Here is a 24106-nt window from a genome sequence, read left to right as displayed (position 1 = left end):
GCTTTATTTCACATTCTCTTCCTGAGTGCTCATGATTTTGTTTAAGATATTCACACTTTTTGGGGACTGTTTGGCTGATAAAGCTGCACTGACACACTAAATAATCATTCCAAGATAACAATGTTGTCCTTGTTCTATGTATTCACATAAGTTGGTGATTTTATTCCTGGTAAATGCACAAGATAAAGCTTCCTGTAGGAACTGAAGGCACTGGTGGGTACTTAATTTAGGTCCCTAATAATGAAATGAGGCAAATAACAACCTTTTTAAAGTTTCACCCTCTGGCAAGGCTCAAACAGTCTGGTTTCGCCTTGTTCAAAAGGTTTAATGAGACACGGGTCTTGTGTGCGTGTGTTTATGGAAAGAGAAAGAAAGAAGGGCTGTCAAGAGCTGGGAAGCATGAAACTGTGAGAAACAAAATAGGCTTTGTGGGCTGACCTCGGGTATCCCTCACCTACCTGGGTCTCCACATGGGAAATCGGTGGTGCCAGAAGGCAGCAAATATGTGGAAAGGTTTACGTGCCTCCAAACTTGTCTGTTTTCTCTGACCAAAACCCACTGCCTCTCATAATTAACTTTGCTCTGCTCATAAGTGTTTTATTGTTTTGATTCAGCCCTGAAAGGGTTTGTTCAGAGCAAATCATACTCTGTTTTCCAGCAGTGGCTGGGGTACTGGGCTTGCTGGTCCTGGGAGACCAGACCTGCAAGTGCTTAAGGGGTGCACAGCTTGCAGAAGCAGTCGCTGGGAGTAGCAGGACTCTACAGTGGTGATGGTGGGCTTTGTTTCGGCAGAGAAACCCATAGGAAAAGAAGTTGGCAGTAGGTTGGGGCCAGACCTAAAAAGATCTATATGCAAGAGAAATTAAATTCACAGACTATGAGGGCTTCAGTCTTCTCTCTATTGCATTTCCACTTTTAGATAGATTTTTCCAATTCCTATTCCGTTGCATGGTGAAATAACAGTGAGTACCTCTAAAAGCAAAGAACAGTGACTCAACAAGGCCATTACTGAATTACCACATCTCCTCTAATACTGATATACTTCTTTCATTGGGGTATTCCAGGCGACCGCAAACTTAGCCAATGCCTAATGCTGCCTCTGCCAGTAACAAAGCTGTTCCTCCTCTGGATTTGCAGACATATCTTCCTTGCTATTGAATAGCTTACAGAAAGTATTTTTTACCACTTCCAAGAAGACAACTGAAGTGAGTTAAAAAATTGTTTTCCTTCCAAGTCATTAATATGAGGTTACTTTTGGTTTCACTAAGTTGTTCTAACAAAAATTGTGGATCCCATGCTACAAGTACTAAGGAGATATTTCCAAAGTCCTGGAAAAGGGACTCATCTCAGTGATGCCAGCTCAGATCAGAAATTAATGATCCCAAGACAGATGTAGTGGAAGATTGCAGATACTACTTCTGTAAACTTGAGTGTTACAGCTCCAACTGAATCAGCAAAGAAACTTGTATATTTACTTTGCATGATTCATTACCAGGGATCTCGCAATTTCCAGAGCTGGACAAGTAACTAGTAACATGATTTTAAAAGTCTCTTTTAATCACAGTCTTCTAGAGTTTAGTCACTGCTTGAAAATACTTTCAGAACAATTCTGTAAGACAAATCCCATCCTACAGGATGTGAGCAAGCCATTAGATACAAACATTGAATATATTCAGGACTCAGCTTCCTAAGCCACATTGTTAGTTTCTGTGATCTGACTGGATAAACAGAACTTTTCCAGTGAGCTTTCTTCTGCAGATACTCATAATCCTGAATTGGATTTCTACTTTGTACCTCAAGTCTACAATGCTGGCTTAAATGTTGCTGTTCTGGCAAACAGTTTTGAAACAACTTTTATTGTCTACAAGAGGCACGGCAAATGGAAACAAAAGAGATATAAAACCATTTTGAACAATTGAAAAAATGTGAATAATTCCTCTCAAATAATCTTCACAGCATGTATTCATATTATCATTTCAGTGAAAAGCAAGGGACACTAGGCTTGCAAAAACTCTGAAATAAATAGGCCCCTTTGGATGTACTGAATAGATTAAGTCTGTCTTAACATTTCTTGCAAGATAGCATATTTGGGAGCTTATAAAAACTTCAATAATTAGCACAAAAAAATCCAATATTTATTTTCTGTAAATCTACTAAGTCTGGCACAACACTTGCTAAAAAGGTGTTACATTCTTACAAAACCTACCCCCAGTTATGCATTAAATACTGAAAATAGCATGTATTTTAAAAGAATAATGAGGATTTCCAGCTATGCTTGAGAATGAGAGCAGTTATTGTACTAATCATAGACTATTTCTCTGTAAACTTCCTCAAATTCTTCCTCTGGTGTTTTGATCCCTACCATCCAGCAAGTGTATTTTCTTTATGATACCAAGGCCTGATACCTCCTTATCCGCCACTAGATTCTTTTTTGCATTGTCTTGCTTACAAATACACAGTGAAGCACCCATAGCCAGGTTGCCTCCAAATTTCCAGGAAGCCTGCTCTATTTGTTAAGAGCACCATTTTCTGTTCAGAGGATTTCCTTTGTTTATTTTACTGGTGGCATCATGGTTTCTTCACTGTTTCCTCAGAGCCAAGGAGCCCCAGGTCTTCTACACTTACTTTAATCATGTTCTTCTTAATGGGGCTCAGACAACAGAGGCTTCTGCTGAGGCACCTCTACCCCTCCCTACCTCAGGGTCTCATTTTGAAAATGGTTATTTGAACTCCACAGTAAGAGAAGTTGCACATACTCAGCACTCCAAAGAAGCTCTTCCAATCACAATACATGGCCGCTCAACATGAAAATATTTAACCTGATTTAGAAGTGGATCAGGAGGAAAAATAGTTTTAGAGGACAATGTTTTTCCCCCACTGTAGTGTAGTGAGAAATCTGTATGCTACTAGCATATGGTAACCTCACACCCAATATGTTGCATTTTTCTCTACTTGTGGCCAAATCTTGCTATGTATTTGCAAATTCTTTTTCCTTTTTTCAACAACATTACTTTTTTTCCATTAATGAAAACACTGACATAACAGACTTAATAACTCATCTTGGAGTGAAATGGTAAAGATGACAAGAGAACAAAATACTGACTCCTTGCAAATTAAGGCATGTATTCTCTTACCTTTTACTGAACCAGACAAAAATGCCACGTCCTACAGACATTCCTACAGGGGCAGGTGCCTCACAGCTGAATACACATGCTGTGAAATGCTATTTCACACACATGAGCGTTGAGTCCCTGCTCACCCTCACTCTCCTTTACTGCTCTTGCATTCTGCCAGGACAGAGCAGCACAAATTTCCTTTCCCTTTCTCCTTCCCCTGACAGTGTCCTGATAGCAGTATACATTTTCCTGTCATTTCTACATAGTGGCAGAAGTGCAGAAGAGAAGCAGAAAGAAAGCACAGGCCTTCAAAAATCATGCAGTCCTTTCCTCACAATTGATTTCCTGTATCCGTACCTTGTACAGAGCAGCACAGAAAAAGAAATATATACATACATTTCTATAAAATAGGAGATTCACAAGCATCTCCTTTACCTGGGGAGTGGGTTAACTGAGATGTTTAATAAGAAATGACCCGAGCAGCAATAACAGGCAGCAGCAGATATCTCTTTGAAGCATTTCTGCAGACTCAGACCTGATCAACGCTGAAGTAAGAAATAGAATTTAACTAATAAGAAGAGGCTTACCTCAATTCTTAGATCATCACTCAATCAGTTGCTTCAGAGATAATCTAAAGGCATTTTTCATTTGCAGATTTCCTGCTCTGTTTATAGTGAGACATATTATGCAGTATCTAAAAATAACTTGCACCATAGCCCTCAATTTTGCAGCTGTCCCACACAAGAACAGAGCCAGGGCTACAAGCTTTTGCCTCAAGCAAAAAAGATAATTGTGAGAAAGGCTGAAAGAGCTGCCAGTGTCTCTATCTAGTAATTGGGCAAAGTGGGAAAAAGCTGCAGGCAAAATGCCCTGCTAGTTCCATTAGGTGAGCTAATAGAAAATGTCAGCAGCTTTCGTGGTAAAGGGGTTATGTTTTGTTTCATTAGATCTTTACTGAAGCTGGTAGAATAGAAAATATTTGCAGTCCAACATAGTGGAATCTGGTGCTCTGTATCACATAGGTGGACCTGTCAAGCCAAAAGAAAAAAAAATACCCTTATTACAATCCTTACCTATTTTCATAGATTTAGAGGATTTCAGGACAACAAAAGCCATTATGATTATCCTGCTTGTTTTGTGCAACAAAGACCAAGAATATTTACTTGTAATTCCTTTGTTAAGTCTGTATCTTGTGGCTGAAATACAATGTATTTCTGCAATACCACACATTCTTCAAGTAACAGCATTGAAGTAGCTGAGAATCCCTCATGTCCCCAGATAAACAGGACCAGCAGTCAACCACTCTCATGGGTGTCTCTGAATTTATCCAGCAGCAGCCACCCACCATCAAATATTGTTATGTCTTTGTCTACTAGATTAAAGGCCCCTCTCTGCTATCAGAAAATTGTTTTTCTATGTAGGTATGTATCAACTGCAATAAATCACGTCTTAATCTTCTTCTTTTGCTTGATAATCTAAGCAGACCGATGTTTTGCACAATAAAGCATGCCTGCCAGACCTTAGGGCATCTTGTTGATCTTTTGCTTTCCCTTCCTAAATTTCCAATGCTGTCCTGAAGTGCAGCCATCACGTTGGACACAGACTTCCATTCTGCAGAAAATTCTGCATCACCTCCACGGTCCCTCTCAGTACTCCCATGCTTAGATACACTCTGTTCTCCTAGCAGGAGGAAACTGATGCTGGCTCCAGTATCAGCCCAAGTAGAAAGTGTTTTTTTTTCTGGAGCGCAGCTCTCTGTCCAACAAGCTGGGATCCAGGCTTGGCTGCTCCGTATCCTTCCCTCCCTGGATGAACAATAACACTGAACAAGCAGCGGTTTGCCCCTGATGTTCACATGTAAATTTACATATCATTTACATTTACTAAATTTCTGCTCTGCACACCAGTATAGTAAAGCTTATTTAAAAATTTGATATTAAAGTAAAAAGGCTCAGGCCCTAATCTGTGCAAACACAAGAGCAAACAAAAGCCCTGATGCTGCGTACCTCTCCCTGTGGGAAGACTCTCATCATTTTCTTTAGCACATGCTAAGCCCAAGCAGGTCTGCCCATGAAGACCATTTGTAGAACAGCTTTACCTGGTAGTTGCACCATTAAAATCAATTAGACTTCTGACATAGGTGGAATTATCCACATGCATAATTGTTTGCAGCATCAAAGTCCACAGTGTTTACTCTAGGCAAGTATAGAAAAAGTACAGAAAAAGCCCCGATGTTTTTTCTAGCATGCAAATCCCTTTTTTTAATGAGTAGAATCATTGTTGCAACGGTCTGCCTATGCAAAGCCAATTATGGGATTGAAACAGAAGTCAACAAACTAATTGGAATATAAAGAATGGTAATCCTCCTTTTCCAGTGCAGGACATATTTGTGACAGAAGATGGACCAGCACAGGGAGACAAAGGTCTGCAAAGTGGAATTGCCACTGAGACAAGTACAGAGCTGCTACAAGGAGAAAATGCAACCTGGGCAGGCATGCAAAGCCTACTGAAGTTAAAAAAAAGCAACACCGAGTCTTTCCATTGACCTCAGCAACATTCAGACCAGACCCTGAATTACACCTTTGATTTATTTCAAGCTGAAAAAGCAAAAGTGATACCATTCTTTGAAAAACTGACACAATGCAGTGGAATATGAGTTTCAAGACACTGCTAGGATTGTTTTGCAGATCCTTCCAAGCCTCTTTCAACACTTGAGAAATGTTTTCTTCTGTAGAGGAGCCCTTGAAGTCCCATGTGGCATTTTGCCATGGGAGAGTGATCACAGTACGCTTCAGTCAGGGGGCTGGTGGGGCATCAGAGGCCATCAATACAGCCAAACCCCAGTGGTTGCACTGCACAGCGGTTGCACTGCACAGCTGGGGATGTATTTGGAAGGACACAATAGAGTGATGCTGTATGGAAATAGATGTCATTTCAAAAGCATATGCTTCCATTATAAGAAAAGACGCTTGTAAGGAGTCTGTCACAAAAGTTGCTGAGGCCGTTATGTGTAGGATCAACATGCCATCCCATACACAGCATCTTTTGAATCACAGATGACTCTTCACCAAGAAAGAAGTATGTATAGCTGAAGTACACAAGGCCTTTGGTTTGTTTATATCCTGTGCATCACAGACGGGCGTTCTGCAGTGCACTGAGAGGCTCCCCCTGACGCTGAGGCTGTTCAGGTTGGGTTCTGAATGTGAGTCTCCTCATCGAGGCTATTCCCAAATAGACCTGTCTCCATCCTGCCACTATATATTTCACTGTAGGAAATTCCTGTAATAATGGAGTAACATACCACAGCTGCTACACAACATCTCTTTCAAGCTTTTATCAATTGCTGGAAAGAAAATTATTCTTTGCTGAAACAATTAGTGTCATCCAGGTCTAAAATGAAAATTGCTGCCTGTCCCACTCAGACTTCACAGGCTGGGAATTTCCTTCTAGCACCAAAGATTTTGAAAGTCCTGCTGCTGTGACAACACATTTCCTTTTACTATTCACATGTCAGGGCTTCAAGATAATCACTTGTGAAATCATTATTGTAGCACTTGGGGCATGTAAAAATGTTGGCGCCAACCTAGAAGGTGGCATGTAGGTTATACAAAGGTCACCTCCCTCTCACTTCCCAAACTCTTGCTTCTGTGTTTGTAGAACTCACAGAGGGCGCAGGTATGATCAGGACCCATTTGGGCTGGCTGCTGTACAGACAAACTTATGAGGACCCTTTTCCTCCAGAAAAGAGACAGCAAACAGGGAATCCAACAGATTTGTAAGAAATCAAGCATAAAGTCTGTGGCAGACCCAGACGTACAATCCCATGATATAGCTCAAAAGTTCCCTTGCCTTTTCATAGCACATATTTTTGGATGCCTTCAATAGGATCTTGCCATCAGTGATCCTCAGCTTCATCATCATCCCAACTGTTAAATATAGCTCAGGACCCAAGCCCTTCCCAAAGTGAGAATTATTTAGTGTGGCATAGCAACTGCTGATACCACTAACTACTAGCTCTGAGGCATCCCTGTTTCCATGTATTAGTGTGGCAAGGCACTCTCAAAGCCTCCTAGGCTGCACAGGCTACTGATCAAAACTGCAAGAAGAGAAAAAGCTAGCATTATATTAGCTTTGCTGCTATGAAAACAGACCAGTGAGCAGTAACTGCCTCTTATTTCTCTCCCTTTGCAGCCATCCCCATCATCGTCCTGACTCAAACATTCCCTTTAAAAAGATGCATCTCAGCAGGCTGATATCACAGCTTCACAGCCAATGCGGAGAGCAGTACTTCTGAACCATTGCTCATGAATATGCTGGGTAGAAGTGAGTACCTCACCTAGTGCATGGTCTGCCCCACCCCAGTGCATCTGTACCCCTGCTAGACGATGCTCAGGACTGTCCCCATGGTTCAGGCAGATGCTGTGCAGCACACAGTGGATAATTTTCTTTCAAGGCAAGATCAGATCACCTCTCGTGGGTCTTTTGCTACGTGACCTTTCAGTGTCTCAAAGGTATACCTCACAGCCATCTTTGAGTCACTTAAGGCACTAATTAGACTATTTTTCCAAGTGTCCTGGGATATGCCTCACTACTCGTGGCAGTAGAAGATATGTAAAGTCATCATAGAATAATGATAAAAGGATGAAAGCTAACACTATCATTATCTACATTAGCTGTGCCACAAAAAGCTATTATGGGAACACAGGTGAAAATTGTAACACAGCAGATTTTCCACAACACTCTGCCTCAGCATTAAGAACGTACCACAATGTGGGACAAACTATGTGGATTACGTTTACCAGACCTTGGAGTGCAGCAGATAAGTAATACTTCCTAACGATGAACTCTGAGGCCAGGTGCAGGGCGTTATCGATAAGACTGTCATTTAGGCATATACAAACGCAGAGCACCACACACTGAAAGCCACCATTAACCTCTGGAGGTTTAATGAGTTACGCACCCAACAACAGAACTTTTGACATAGTTACACACCTTGTAGAGCATGGCAGGAGTGTAAGGAAGGTCTCCTGTCCACAATGCTCAGCAAAGTCCTTGGAAGGAATTGCCTTTGAGCAATGCCTGGGAGTAAAATGAAAGACACCTGTTAGTTCAGACGGATTTGGGCTGATGAATTGATATTGCAAGGTGTTTTTCATTCAGTTTAACTTCCTTTGTGTGACAAGCTTAAAGAGAAAGGGACACAGGAGGAGTAAGTTACAGAGCACTTGTGAGACTAATCACAATTGCTGAGGTTCAAATTCACAAGTTTGTTCCGGAAGCAACTTTGCAGCTTAGATTTTTTTTTTCTAGTGAAAGCGCATCATTTCAAAATACCTAGTACATAATGATTTTTATTTCATTAAAATACTCCTCTTGGAGATAATCAGTCAGCCAAAAGCTAGAGGTAAATCAGCTCAGAGTGAATTTGCAAAGTTTTATTACCCCTACTGAGGAGGCATTAGGTGTGCGGGGAGAGAAGCTCTGCAGCAGCTGGAAAGGTGGGTCCTGCTCACACAACCTACTGATGCTGTGATCCAGAGGAGAACTGGGTCAACTGTGTTGCTGCCATCTGCCTCAAGAGTCCCATTAGAATTAATTGCTACTTTTCTGAGTCATTAAGGCATGCGTTATTGTTGGAAAACCTCCTAATATTGATCAAGTGTGGTAACCAGCAAGCCTGGCCGACCTGGGGCAGACTAGCTCAGAACCATGTCCCCAGCCTGTCACCACACAACATACCACCACTACGGTCCCTTCGGTTAGGCGTATTTTTTTTCTCTTTCTATGTTTTATAAAACTTTGAACATCCTTAAAAAGTCAGGAAATTCAAATGTTTATTATCAACACTCAGTGTTACACTGTAATAATTTTTAAACAGATTATGCTTTTCAGAATTATTTTTTAAATGCAATAGAAGGCATTATGCAAAAGTCCTATAGTTGGCAATATCTGTCTCCTACTGCCCTGTGCTTCAGTGGCGTGTTTTAAAGCCTTAGTCTGCACTTGGACCCATTCACCTAGATCATGGGTTGAAGCCCATTAACACGTCAGGACCATTGATTGGGAGTTAGGACAGGGTCTTCCTTCAAAAGGGGTCATGTATCAACTTGCAGCTTTCTATATTAAATCAACACACCTAAGATTAATAGCAGTCCCTTTCAGAAATTAATCTCACCTTGCTGGCGCGCCTGTGTTGTAAAACACATTAGATTTGGAAGTCCTCTGGGGCTATTTTTTTCTTTTAAGATCATTTACCCTGTCAGGCTACAGCAACCTAAACATTGTACCCCATATTCTTGAGCTAGCATTTTGAAGGTTTCCCCTTTTTTGTAGCTACACATCTTGACCTTTGACATCTTCATATGGAAGAGAACAATGGGTGAAGAAGCAGTAATTTCTTAACTGCTTTAGGCAGAGGTCAAGCAGGGCGATAAGCTGAGAGTCAAGGTAACAATGCAGCAGAGGGTCCCATTGTGAGCGCTTTGTGTGTCAGTGAACTTGATTCATACTTAGTGTGAATAGAGGAACTCTCAGTTATTTCAGGAATGTCAGCAATTTTGTCGTAAAGCAACTTTGATCTTGCTCCAATTTCCCAGGCTCATTCATTAGCTGAGAATGTGGAGGGTAAGATAGGCTCTCTCTTCTTGGAGACTGCCTGCCTGCTACTTAAATAAATCACCTACTTTTTCTCCCTGTCCTTCTCGTAATAAAACAATCCCTCACAGGTCCTCTTGCCATACGATGAAACTTTTGACTCCAAGGAAATCTCTCTCTGATGCATGGGCTAAGAGGAATGCCTTTGATTTTTGAAACTGAGGGTCAGATTCTATAAACATACCACCCCAAAGCTGATCAGTCCCCATCTCCCCCCAGAGTAACATGAGACATGCTGGTGACCTTTTGATACTTCTGACAATGTGGAGTTGAAGAATTTTCTAGCCTTCAAAAAAAAAAAAAAAAGTCTCTTGTCTTTGTCCTGCCAGCTCTGTGAGTTTTGAAGTGTGGAGCACTCTGGTCTTTCTCCCTGGACAGGCTCTCTTACACCAGGACCATTGGGGTAGTCTCCTAGCCTCCCCCAGCAGTGCGAGAACCATCTGGACTAAACTTTCACATACTGTTTACTCTCTCACCCTCTCTGCAGGGGTAGAAGTGTGCACAGGCAAACATCTCTCTGGGCAGGGTTTGGAACAAGTGACTTTCTTCTGTATTCTGATTTGGGATCAAAATTAGTATTCTAAACTATCTTTCATTTGCACTGGTATTATAATAATATTTTAAAAAACAAAGATGCTTTTCTCTAAGAATTTTTTTTTCTTTCCCAAATAATTAAAGCTCATTTCCCACCTCCTTTTCTCTTCTTCCCCTGCTGTGAAGCAGGAAGTCACCTTTTAAAAAAATGTTAAGTCAAGTAGAGACAAGCTAATTGATTCATCCAAAGGTCAGAGAGTGTCAGCAGTGGAAGGAGAAAATGAAGCAGACCATCCCAAGTCTCCTGTGCTAGCCTTCAGAAAACATACTCTGCCTCAGGTTTCCTCTACGGCACCACCTATGTTTTTCAATTCCTCTCAGTTCATTTTGTCTCAGATCCCAATCTTTCAGTCTTCCAAAGTTCTGGCTTTGCAAGCATCATGTTCATGTTCTCAAACAAACAACACTCAGAACTCACCAGCACAGTTGTTAAATCTCCTAATCTTACACGTACTTACCTTAGGAAAAGAAATCACCAGCACACTTGTTCAAACAATCTTTCTGCCAGCTTTCCCCACGTTTTAATCTTATAAAAATGTTTCAACTACACAAAGTGATTCAGAAACATGTTTATGAACATTTTCCAAACATTTTTTAAGATTACAGTTAAAGCATAATAATTGCCAAGTGATGAGATTTTGGAAGCAGCGGGGGCAAGAGTATTCCATGGCTCCATCTCCTCATAGCCCACTCTCTGCATCTCCTTTCTTTTCAGCAGAAGGCTTGGAAGTCAAAGCCATGTGAAGCACAGCCCCTAGGTCTGCTGCACCGGTGCTGACTGGGTCATCCTAAGCTCAGTCTGCTAGGACGTAATGATGGTTGGCTGCACAATTATCCACCTACGTGCAACATGGGTCAGTACAAATGGTAGAGAAAGCCACCTTTTCCACTTGCCTCCTTGGGTAAAATCATCCATGCAGGTGCCAGAGGCTTTATCTTTTGTTGTCATTTTTATAGCTCTGCAGTGAAAACCACGATATCTTTTACTTGCTTTCAAGTCCAAAATGGTTTAGTGTCAGAAAGCAGAAATTATACTTTGCGCTCCTAAACACAGCCTCTCGCAGTGCTTTGTTTGTGTAAGGAGAGGTGTTGCAGGGAGGGACAAGGTTCTTTTCTTACCTGCATGTTGCATTTAAAACTACTTAGCATGCAGCTTCCTTGGACAATGAATGTATTTTCCCCTGTGAGGCAGGAGGATCTGCTACAGTCTTGGTCTGCTGCACAATAAATCAAACCATTCAAGTATGCTATAATAAAAATACTTGCTTTGAAGTACAACCTTAAATGTCTAATTTCCTAGTGGTAACAATGATGCTTTATCATGGTTTCTTTTTTTCCTTCAGCCTGCTTTCTCTGTCCGGTTGTTTTGTTAACATGTGTGGCTGTCTAACAACTGGATTTTGGATTCCAGATGTTTTGGCAAGAGAAAGCACTAAACGGCCATATACATCCCAGAAACCTCATACCACCCAAGTAGCTGTTATGTCAACTGGCTAGTGTAAGCCTACCCAGATAATTCCCCCCTCTCTCTCCCCCTAGATGGCTGCTAACCCTTTAGTCATCAATACAAAATGACAGAAATTCTTTTCCACAGCTACTATTACAGAAACATCTAGGGCAGGGGATATAAAGCCACATGCAAATAATATCCATGTGGTTTTGATGGAAATAAAAGGTATTTTAATTAAATAATGAGCTCAGGCACTTTCCTGGGGAACACAGTGGTCAGCTCAATGATTAAAGGTATACTGACACACATAGACACACATACACGAATGCATGTGCATGTATGCATGCAAAAATACTTCTTTTGCAGGCTGTTTATGATCCTACTGGTTTGATCTATGCAGGAAAAACTGCAGGAAAACAGAAGTAGGAAGAAGAGGTAATCACTAATTTTATGTATGTGTTGATGGGAGAAGTGTCTTCTTTGAAGAGGGCAAGGCTATGATTTACCACTTATTGCACAATACCATTACCACTTCGTATGGACTTTACCAAGGTGTTCCTTCACAGCTGGTGGTCATGAGTTAAAACAGTATTCAACTGAGAGATCCCACATTGCACCCGAGTAGAGAGTAATCTCTGAGCCAGCTGTTAAAAACGGAAGCAAGAAAGGTGCATAAGAAGTCAGAGAAGTAAAGCATTACAGATTATTTTAAACAATTTTCTATGTCTCTTCTCTCACGGGAAATACTGATGTGTAAATTACTGGCCTATTTCCATGTTTCCTCCTACATTTTCTCCCACTCTGAAAACCTTATCATATGTTGCAGTAATTTTCCTGTTTTTAGTACCAAAGAGTTGTAGTCCCATCACAGCCCCAGTGCTTTGGATGAAATTAGTCTCACTATAGCTAGACTTTCTGCTCTGGTTTTTCAAAGAATCTATCAGTTTTACTTTGCATGGCAGCCACAAGGGAGAAATCAAAGACGTTAACTCCCGAAAAGAGTCGAGCATAACAGATTGTCAGCTCTGCCATTGTCTGTGGGGATCAGCAAAGGCAGATTTCTTCCTCTCACCTGGCTCCAAACTCTTAAACCAAACTCTTGGAGATCCTAGTGGCAGATAAATGATAGGTCTTGGGATTTGGTGAGTGGGAGAGAAAGCATGACTTCATTGCCATTAATTACTGATAGCGTAGGGCTTTAGTAGGGAAGGTATGATCAACAGATGGACTGAAACAGGCAGAAAAACAGTGGAGTAGAATAGAGATGGGTAACGGAAGCTGAGACTGGGGAGAGATCTTGGAAGTGAGAGGTGTAATCTGAAATCTGATCCAGAGGATGCTGATCCAAAGAGAAATGACTAAGTAAAAGTCACAGGCAAAGGAAATTATTTTAGCCATTGTATTTTTAATGGAGTAGAAGAGAACAAGACTGAGATCATCTGCAGAAGAGGAAAATGCATTATGAGAGGAGAGAAGCAGCAGAAACTATGGGCAAACACGTAACCAGGGAGACAGGAGGGAGAGAGACAGACATTGGCAGAAAGGCTCAGTTTTGGTGTAGAACAGCCTAGGCTGGAGTCTGCCAGTCCAGTACTCGTACATGGCCCAACGCAGCAGTATGGGCAGTGGTGGCTCCTCCAGGCAAGGCTGCTCTCAGCTTTATATGCCCCAGGACAAAACTAGCAGGAGCTGGATGTTAAGGGAGAAGAAGACGACACTGAGACTTTGAAAATGTGGAAGAGCTGAGGCACAGAGACTCTTCCTGCTCCCCCAGGTATACCTCCTGCCTTCTGTCCATCTGAATCTGGGGACTTCCTTTGCCCAAATGCCATGAACCCCTAAACTTTGTATCCCTCAACTATGGCATGGAGATGTTAGAGCTTTCCAAGAAGAATTCTCCAAAATTATCTAATAAGGCAACTAATTAGACAATGCTGAAAAACAAGTCATGTACATCACTGCAAGTGACATTGCTATTATTTAAACTACTGAACAAAAAAAGAGACTGTATTTTCACAGGTCTGTTCTTTACCAAGATGGACACGACAGACTGCCTGCATAATAAAAGATACCGTGCAGACTATCTGTGAGCAGCAGGCTGAATGAAATTTATGCAGTTGCAATGGTGGCTGTCTCCCAAAGAGATAAACTATTTATTGTTAGACAACCTTTTTGGCTCAACTCAAATAATATTTGAAGTCAAATTCACCATTGTGAATTCCAGCTGCACATATAGGACTCTAAAAAGTACCTACCAGTCTTGGCAAATACTCAATACCTGGAATTCAATTGCACTTACATAATTTAAAGCTTAATCTTGTATCTACACATGAATATGAGTATGAAGATTAATATTTCTGGTTAAGAAAATCTATGACCATGAATATGAATGGTGAGTCTAGTGGCATTGTCAATGCCATAACTGTAAGTCTATCAGGTAACAGACATGTCTAAGTCTAGAAAGACATCTCCTCTGCCTGATGGAAACTGTGTACAGAGGTCTATTCTTAAGGTCAAACTTTCCTTTGAGTCTTTTTGACCATTTACTGAACTCTTACCACCATGAAGAGTGTTGAAATTAATGCCTCCAGCTTTATGCATTGCAGACTCTAAGATGTAGCTCTAGGGATAATATTTATCAGCAATGTTTCAAGGTCCTGCTTTAGTTCCCCAGTGCCAAATTCATCAATCTACTTTCTTCAGAGCATTTAAAAAAAAAAAAAATCTCCTTCAGTTTCATTCTCTTTTTCTGGAAGTTTTTAGACCCTCTGTAATTGAAACTCTAGTATTTCTTTTGCCAGGGAGACTGACATGAGCAGAATGGGTATCTGAAGTTCATTTAAAGCAAGACATGTGAATAAGAACCTACAAAGAAAGCTATTAATAATGCCTGAGAAACCAAGAAGACTTCAGGATCTGGCCAACTTGTACAGCTTTCACACTAAATCATAGAATACTGAGCCTTCTGAATGAAGGCCAAATTCAAGGAGACAAGTGATGGTAAAGGATGGGCTATTACCTCATTACTGTTCCAGTTTGTGTAGATGACATCCCATTTGTTTCAAACTGATAGGGGCTGTTATAGAGTGATCACAAACCAAAAGGGAAGACTTTTTTATTTGAAGTAAGTATTTTATTTTAAGTAAGTTTCTCAAGGAAACCAAGGTGATACTGGCAGGGTAAACTGTCTTTTTTCATGTCAACAATTACAAAAGTAACATAGCTAGCCATTTCTAACCATCCAAGCTTAGCTGCTAGTGTACTGCATGTCACACATCCAATGAGATACTATCTTTTTTTTTTTTTCTTAAAAGAGAAAAGGATGGTATTTCAATTAGGTTAAAATCTCAAAAACAAATCTAGGTTTTGTTTATTGTTACATTGCTCCTGAATATTAAAATACTAACAATTCCGAGCCAAAAGAGTACATTCTCTATTTCTTACATATGTAAGCATACATGTGTGTATGTATACACATATATTCAGATATGTATATAATTTAACTTAAAATATTCAAGAAGGTCATTCGTGTTATTCAGTTTTAAAATACTACGAAAACAAACTGTCAAAAGTTGATTGGAAGGTTTGACACATACTAGCGCAAGTTTTAAATAGTTCTTCTTTCATTTTTTCAATAGCTATAATAAATAATGATGGCATATTCCGTATGGAAAATATTCCATTTTATTCACCACACTCAAAAAACCCAGTCTTCAGCTTCCCCATAACATCTATCAACAGATTATTTGTGTGACTGAAAATGGCAAGAGAACAGAGGTTCCAGTTGGCAAGACACCTGGGCAGGGGCTCAGACCCCAGCTTGTTTCCTCTCTTACTCTGAAGCAGAAGAAGACGCCCACTGCGACAAAGGGGGGCCCAAAATTTCCCCTCAGAGGAAGCAAACTCTGGACCAAAACAGTGTAAACAGCCAGTCAAATGGCTGTGAAGGTCAAGAATATGGAGGAAGTATCTGAGCCACCAGCTGCTGGAAGCTGGGAGAATGCGCCAGGGAAAGGTTTAGCCTGTATGTGCCTTTTGCCTATACTGAGCATCTGTAACCCACCACTGTCAACAGTGATGGGATGCTGGACAAGACAGATCTTTGTTCAAGCCCAGTATGTCGACATTTACATTCTTGTGTCAAGCAAAAATTGAACTATTGTAAGGCAAAAAAGAACAGCATGATAAAAATATTTCGTTTACCTCCACAAAAGGCACCTGCCATCCTTCTTGCCAATATTTGTCTCTGAATCTGCCTGAAACTATTCTGAAGTGAACAAAATATTGGTGATGGCACCACTTTTTGCTGAGTCTTCCTTCCCTGTAACAGTCAGTCAAGGGCAAGATGGTTGGTTTTAGCTTTGCTGCATGGTTAGATATTTCTTCCTGTCCACCTGCCACCACCACAACTGCCAGATCCTCATGTCTTTCTTTGACTGCTCTCTGTGTCCTCCCTCACTTTTCTACCTGCCTCACTAAAACTATTTACTGATGCTGTGAAATTTGGGCCTATGAATAAAAGCTTGGGTGCAGAAACATAAGAGATAGAAAGATGCAATTGCCTCAACCACGGCCTGAGGTAAAGTGCGCTGAACACACGTATATACGTACATATGTACAATATAGGTACCTTCCCTTTTCCATATCCATTCACTGTTTGAAATAAATATCGGAAGTGAGTGTGGATAAATCACAGTAGACCCAGATCTGAAACATGGCAGATGTCTACCTCATATTTAGGATCCTAAACTGAGAGTCACTAGGGAGTTAGGTACTTAAATGCTCCGCTCATGTGCAGAAGTATTTGTCTTTGTTGGGACGTACTGAAGATATCTTTATTTCACGATACCTGACAGCAGATATGCCACTGTTTGAAGTCTCTTGTTAACCCTCCATGTGTTGGTAGTCTAACTTCCCTAACTCTTTGGTTGCTTCAGGTGCAACATCTACCTTGCTTTAGCTAAAGTGAAATGTATGTCTGTTTTACCCTGATTTTTTAAATTTATTTTGCTTCAGAGGAACATTAAGAAACTCTGATTGCCATCAAGCAATTTTAAACAATGTGGTTTCAACTTCATCTCCAATCTGTTGCCTACAAATCAAAGCAATTTAAGTGTCACTATTCGTTTTCCACTCTTCCTCCTTCCTGCTAAAAACAACATCATTAACTTGTTTCTCTAATTAGCTGGCTACATCCATTGCCAAACCAGATTGCTATGAGCTATGTCCTCTTACATGGTTTGCTTATTAGCACAACTTATTGCAGCAAAATATAAACAGCTAAGACATTAACAGTTACTCCAGAGCTGTCAGGATATTTCTAGGATGATTACTGTAGTGTCCATGTCACTAGCAAGTGCTAATCCAGGCATGTGACCACTGACCTTTATACCTACCAGATAAAGGGTGACTTTATCTGTTTGGGTAACTAAGAGTTATACTGGGGAGTTTCTTTGAAAAACTCATGGGACTTGAATGGAGTTACCATTCAGCCAAAGTAGTTGGAGAACATCGGCAGAAAGCTCTTCCTTTTTGTATAGATTACTAACATCAGTATGAGATTTAAGCAGTAACTACATTTCTAAGTTACTATAATAATTAGCAAAATGAGAAGAAAAAAAAGCCCTAGGTAGAATTTCCCTCCTTTCTGCCTCCCCTCCATCTTTTAGCCTGTTAGTACAAAACCCAAAGAGATTGCAGAATTTCCCGTGGCTCTGACCAGAACTATGGGATCCCTCTGCTCTTGAAATAGATATGATATCTATTTTGTATTAAGTGGTACCTTGCTTTTCTCCTGCTTCTAGCATCACCCAGTGTGTTCTAAGTTCTCAGCGTCCAAGTAACACAGCCTGGTTTCCTTTCCTACTCTTTTGTTTTTTTGTAGTGATTCCTAATCAACAGCTCTACAGGATACTAATCTGCCTTCTGTAATCAGACAAAAAGAAGCTGGAAATCTCTCCTAGATTTGGACGACATGATCTGAACAGCTTAAAGGGCCAACAATATTAGAAAAAACAGTAAAAGAAGGCTTTTACTCAGATATTAATCACTACAGTATCAACCCAAACATGCAAAAACCTCACATTTTGAGAAAAGAGGCACATGGAAGAAGGTGAGCTTGCTGTAGAAATAAAGTTTAGGACAAGTGCCAACAAATGTCAGAAAGGCCACTGAAGAATAAGTCTAAATCCAGTAGGGTAACTTTAGAAAGCACGGTGCAAGGATTTAGCTGCATGACTTCTACTACACTCAAAGGAAACTATAAGGCTAAAAAGCTTGCAAAGTATATTAAAGATAGCCAGCATCTCTGATGTTCCTTTTTCTCCACCATCCAACCTTTTGAACAATTCTATATTGGGTGTTTTTCTTTCACAGTTTAAGTAACAGCTAGTCTCCTATTGAGTTGCCAGCACATAAATTATAGGTTGCACTTTATTTTCATCTGGAGCTCCCAAATGGTAGTGAGAAGAGCAGCACAACAAATGGCAGGGTGAGGTCATCTCTGATGCAAGTCCACTGACTTGAGAAGCTGTAGAACCAGTGCAGCTAGGATTCAAGCACAAGCCATCATAAGTGACCAATTGGTTATATCGTGGGCATGGCTGGTCCATTCCTCACCTTTTAGGTATACTTTGGAAGAACTCAAGAGTTTTCCGTGCTGTGTGTTTGATGCTTACGGGGCTTTTTTCTTGGGAACTATGAACTGATGAATAATATGGACCAGCAGCAGCACAAGCACAAAGCTGAGGTCAGCATCCTGTTGGATGTCGACGGCAATCCAGCTGACGTAATCCTTCACCTTTTGTCCCAATGTAAGCCTTCACAGTTCAGCACAAATTGATTCGTTTTTTACTGGAGTGCCTGGACCTCCATCTCTATGCAACTGGCTGATTTCTCATAGTTCTTACAGTGCCTGTAATAAGAATGAAGCACAGTCTTTGAAGACTAACATGCTGTTATGTACTCTGAATGCACTTCATTTGGAAAACTCTTTGCATGACAACGCAGTGCAGCTGGATGAACGGCTCCCTTTCCATCCGAAGACAAACGGAAACAGGAGGATAATGCAACGCCTTCTCCAGCCAGAACGTGCCTTGTACAGAAGCCTCATTGTATTCAGGTGCCTTTATAACTGTGGGCCCTGACACAAAGTCACAAAGGAGGTACAAGCTGCTCCTTACAATGGCCTGATGCATCAGCTATATGTACAGAGACAGCTATTGGCTGGGGAACGCTCGGAGCAGTCTATAATAGTGCTTTTCTCAGCTTTGGTGTGAGTGTCATGCCTGCTAATGATCTCACAGGCTAAGCCAGGGGTGGTCTGTATGTCATAAAAGTTCAACTGGCCCAGAAGCTCAAGGCACATGCTATCTGATCTAGAGAGCTGGAAGGGGAGTGGGGGTCCTTTGTGGAATATTCACAGGCAGCACAGGACTAGGCTGGATAAGCAGCTAAGACCTAAGACTCTCTTCCCAAGTCCTCTAGCCTTTATCCTACCACAGCTCCGGCCCAGCAAAAGAAGAAAGGGCACCACAACATCTCGCAAACAACCCATGGCCACCCCATCACAGCACTCAGTCCACTAGGCTAAACACCGCTCCCTCACGCACCTAACTCCTGAGCAGATAACACTCTGCTCCATTTGATGAAATGCCTGGCTGCATGAGATGATTCACATGGCCCACTGCTGTTGTATGAAATATAAGCACCTGCTAAAAATCTCCCCAGAACCACTTATGGGTGGATGTATCCAGAAGGACCACAACTGAAAGGAAATTAAAAAATGCTACTATGGGATGCAGTGAGAAACTTTAACCCCTCAGAGATCAAATAAGCAAAGCTGGTATTATTTTGCCTGGTGTTGAGATGGCTCTTTCTAAAATAGATGTGGACCTTGGATCAGAAAGCAGAAGCTGACTATTTTGCTCCACAGAGCTACAGAGATCTCAACTCTCATGCTTCTTATTTTAATCAACTCTGCCACATTAAACTTGGTTTCATTAGCTGCAGATGAAATTCTGGTGGCTTGCCCTTTGACACAAGCTACAGTAATGCCAAACAAAGTGTTGTTGCCACACCTTGATGGTAGGAAAGCTTGAATGGCTGGCTGCCTGAGAGAAAGGTGATCTCATGAGGAGGGGACAATGTCTGCATGAGTGATTTCTGGCATCTGAGCAACACTGGCAACACTGAGGTGCTGGACCTTCCACTGTGTCACTAATTGTCCCTGACTAAATACTTCCTTTGCAGAAGTTACTTAGCTGGGTTGAACTACCCAACTAGGTGATGATTCTGGCTGAGATGGACACTAAGGCACCAGCAGAAATCCAGGAGCACAGTGAGACCCCTCCTCTGACATCGGTGGGGAGAATCTCCAAAGAGAAAGAGGCAAAAAACATAAGGGGAGATTTGGTTACAGGAGAGAGGAATGTACCTAATTCTGCGGAAAAGTATCCTAGAAAAAGAGCCACCCCCACACCCTCTGTCCCTCACTCAATCTTATGCCAACATAGTATGCTTTAATTTGAGTTGAAATGCTTCACGGATTAATGTCAACAGCCAGCCTCCCCCCGTCACCATTATAACATGAGAATGGATAGAAAAAAGCTCTGCCTTTCCGATGGTGGTATTTGGGACTGTTAACCCTCAGGCTGACTTCAAATCATTTATGCAAAGGGACCTCATACTGCTTCTCGTGATGGAAGGCTTATCAGTCTAAATGAAACTACCTGGCATTTGTGCTGGAAATTGAAGTAATGTTGGATATTTCACACTGAAACCTTACTGAAATAAAAATGGATCAAATAACCAATACCCATATACTGCAGACAGGCATCTGCTTGTATACAAAGCAGGAGTGGCTGCATGCATATTGATCTAATCTAAAAATGACAGCTTATTATCAAAATGGGATCAAAGTTTAAGTCATTAAAAATAAAGCTGGAAATGGCAGCTTCTAAGAAAAGTGGATTCCTGTATGACATCTCCCCAACCCCCAAATAAAACCTAAATAAAACCCCAAATGACAACAAAGCATTGAGTTTGCAGCACTTTAATACCCATATGCAAGTACCTAAAGGTAAGACTAGCACTTTATATGCAAAACAGAAAAAGAAGTCCTTTCTTTTAAAAGTACTCTCTAAACATGCTCCAGGGCTTAAATAATGAGGCAAACTTTGAACTGCCTTTGTTCTTCTGTAGGAATCTGAAGGGGAAAACATTTGGCCTTTGAGGTTGTAGGAAGTGTTGCTTTACGTTCTCCTGTGAAACCCATAATTCAATTATAAAAATGCTCTGGGCTTCAGAACAATTCAAAGGTGAGAAATGAGACAGAAGTTGTATTCCAGTGAAATCCTGAGATATGGCAGACTCTCCTAGGAAATCTAATTCACACAGCTGTGGCTTTATAAGAATTAGACACACCTAGAAGATCAAACCCAGATGCCAAGAAAATGTTCCCAGGGCTGAAATGATAAACACACTGACATCATAGTCATTGATTTGTTTTTAAAATGCAAAGGCCTGTGCAGAAAGATTATGCTCTGATAAAAATCCCATCATTTGAAACTTATAACTGTTTTCTATAGATTGCTTCTCAGAGCAGCTGGAAAAACATGATCTACTAAAGATAAAACTGTTCCTACAAACACAGTAAAAAGGACTACGGGGAAGGAATTAGAAGACATCTGAATTTAGAAAAAGATGTCATTAGTTATAGTAGTAAGAGAACTTTGTTCTAAGCCCAATCAACCTGTCCTCAGGTTGTAAGTATAAGATAGATCTAAAACAAAACACGAGATCTGAATTACCTGGAATGTTCCTCTTTTAGGGGCTTTCTCAAATTCAGAACCAGTTCTGACTCCAGATTTCACGTATCACTTTTGACTAAATAAAATGCAGTATGTGAATGGCCACACAGTATGAAATTTGATCCACTGAGAAGCAGAAACATTTTCTTACCAGGATCAGCTGTATGGTCTATAGGTGTAATGAGAGCAACAAACCACAATGGAGTTTATACCAAAATTAATACAATGTGATTTCTTTTGGGGGAAAGACTTGTTAGACAGAAAATTCCCATTCATTTCCTTCCCTCCACTAAGAGCTAAGTTCACACCATGGCACTGGCAGATGCAACAGGACAAACTTAGATAAATCTTGGAACATTTTTTGGATACTGAAATCAGTTAGCTGTTTCTATAAAACTAGGCAACTTTTCAGTCCCAAGGTGACCAACTGTTCTCATTTCAAAACCAAGAATTCTTTATCATAGGTTTTTGTGTAAACTTTAAGTGCCTCAAATCAATCAAAATGAAAAATAAAGCTCTACTTTAAGTGTACTGTATTTTCAGTTGTTGAATTATGAGTGATAAAAATATATGCATGCTGGAATAAATGAGTAAGTGCTATTGGTTACAGTATATTATAATAATATATGCTGAAAGGTCAATTAAGAAGCATTATATTTATATAGAAAATAAATATTTTATGTGAGGAAACAGGAAAAGAGTGTCTCAAGGTCATTGGATGAGCTTTCCAATTGCATTAGTATAAAAGTGGCAATAGAGAAGATATGACATTTTAGCTAAACAAGTACTTTGTATGAGGCCAGTTGAATAAACTGTTTTCCAAAGGGTACTTCAATTGGATAACGCTGTGGTAATAAAGAAGGGCAATAACTTTTTTACAATATACAGAGCTCCATTATCTACTCTGCAAGTGCTGCTTCTCTCTCTTTTTCCCAGAGGGTAAGGGGTGTGGAGTAGCTTCAATCACTGTTCATCCTAAAGATGAGGATCATAAAATTTAAAGAGATTATTTGGCATTAATTCATAGTAAAGAATTACAATGACTGACAGACAACAGAAGGGAAATGAGCTCAGAAGCCTTTTCCTGAACAATATTCGACCTTACCATTGTTGGTCAAATAGCTGTCTTGCAGTGAAAACCAAAGTTGTATTACCAGGGGAATGAGCACAAAGAGAAGAAAGATTGTCACTGGGATTACAAAATAAAGTGAATTGATTTGATCATACGTTTATAAATCACTACATTTTATCTATACAAACAAAACTCATTCCAAACAACATTTGTCAAAATATTTACTCCCCGGTGATCTCAACTTACATCTTTGAAGTAAAAAGGGAATTTGATTTCCTCCTCTAATACTCACAAACACAGGCCCAGACTCACCGAGTTTGCAGACTCACCGATGTTTGCAGACATCAGAAACTTCCCCTACTCACCCCACACCCGCAAGCAGCCAGTCTGGACAGGTTCTTGTACCCACACAATCACTGACATAGATAACCAAATGGATGTAATTCAGAAGCCTGTCAATCTATTAATGATGTATATACAGCATGACTCCAAATTTGCAAGCCAGCCCACCCAAACCCTTTCTGTTTGCCTACAGCCAGCTGCAAGTGGTTTGGGAACCATTGCTGAATCACAGAACTATAGAATGGTTTGGGTTGGAAGGGACCTTTAAAGATCATCTAGTCCAACCTCCCTGCAATGAGCCAGGACATATTCCACTAGATCAGGGTGCTCAGAGCCCTGTCCAACCTGACCTTCAATGTTTCCAGGGGTGGGGCATCTACCACCTCTCTTGGAAACCTGTTCCAGCGTCTTGCCACCTTCATCGTAAAAAATTTCTTTCTTGTATGTAGTCTGGATCTACCCATTACCTCTGGTCATATGGCTTTAGGCCCTGCTAAAAAGTCTGTCCCCATCTTTCTTATAAGCCCGCCTTAGGTACTGGAAGGCCGCTATAAGGTCTCCCTGGAGCCTTCTCCAGGTTGAACAACCCCAACTCTCTCAGCCTGTCTTCATAGGGGAGGTGTTCCAACCCTCTGATCATTTTTGTAGTCCTCCTCTGGACCCAGTCCAACAGGTTCCTATCTTTCATGTGCTGAGGACTCAAGAGCTGGATGCAGTACTCTAGGTGGGATCCACCTGGATGCAGTACTCCAAGTGAACAGCCTTTATTGAGCTGTGGGTCTCACTTTGCCGCAGGAGGCCAAAATTACACATAGGTTCAAAAAGTAATTGGATGTGTTTATGCAAAAAATCAGTCAGGGGCTAGTACATACATAACATTGGGTAGACCCTCTGACTCAGGAAGCCCCTAAATTACAGACTGCAGTAAGTTTGGACAGTGCAAAAAGGGCTGCATTTCTCAGTGCCCTCTCCTTGCTTTACTTTTTTTCCTAAGCACCTGCTATTTCCCACTTCCAGGGATGGGACAGTTTGCCAAACACATCTTTGGTCCTAGCTGGTACAGCATTGC

This window comes from Charadrius vociferus, unplaced genomic scaffold (genome assembly GCF_000708025.1).
Source record: "Charadrius vociferus isolate BGI_N301 unplaced genomic scaffold, ASM70802v2 scaffold183, whole genome shotgun sequence".
NCBI lineage: Eukaryota > Metazoa > Chordata > Aves > Charadriiformes > Charadriidae > Charadrius > Charadrius vociferus.
Note: the sequence above shows the minus strand (reverse complement) of the source record.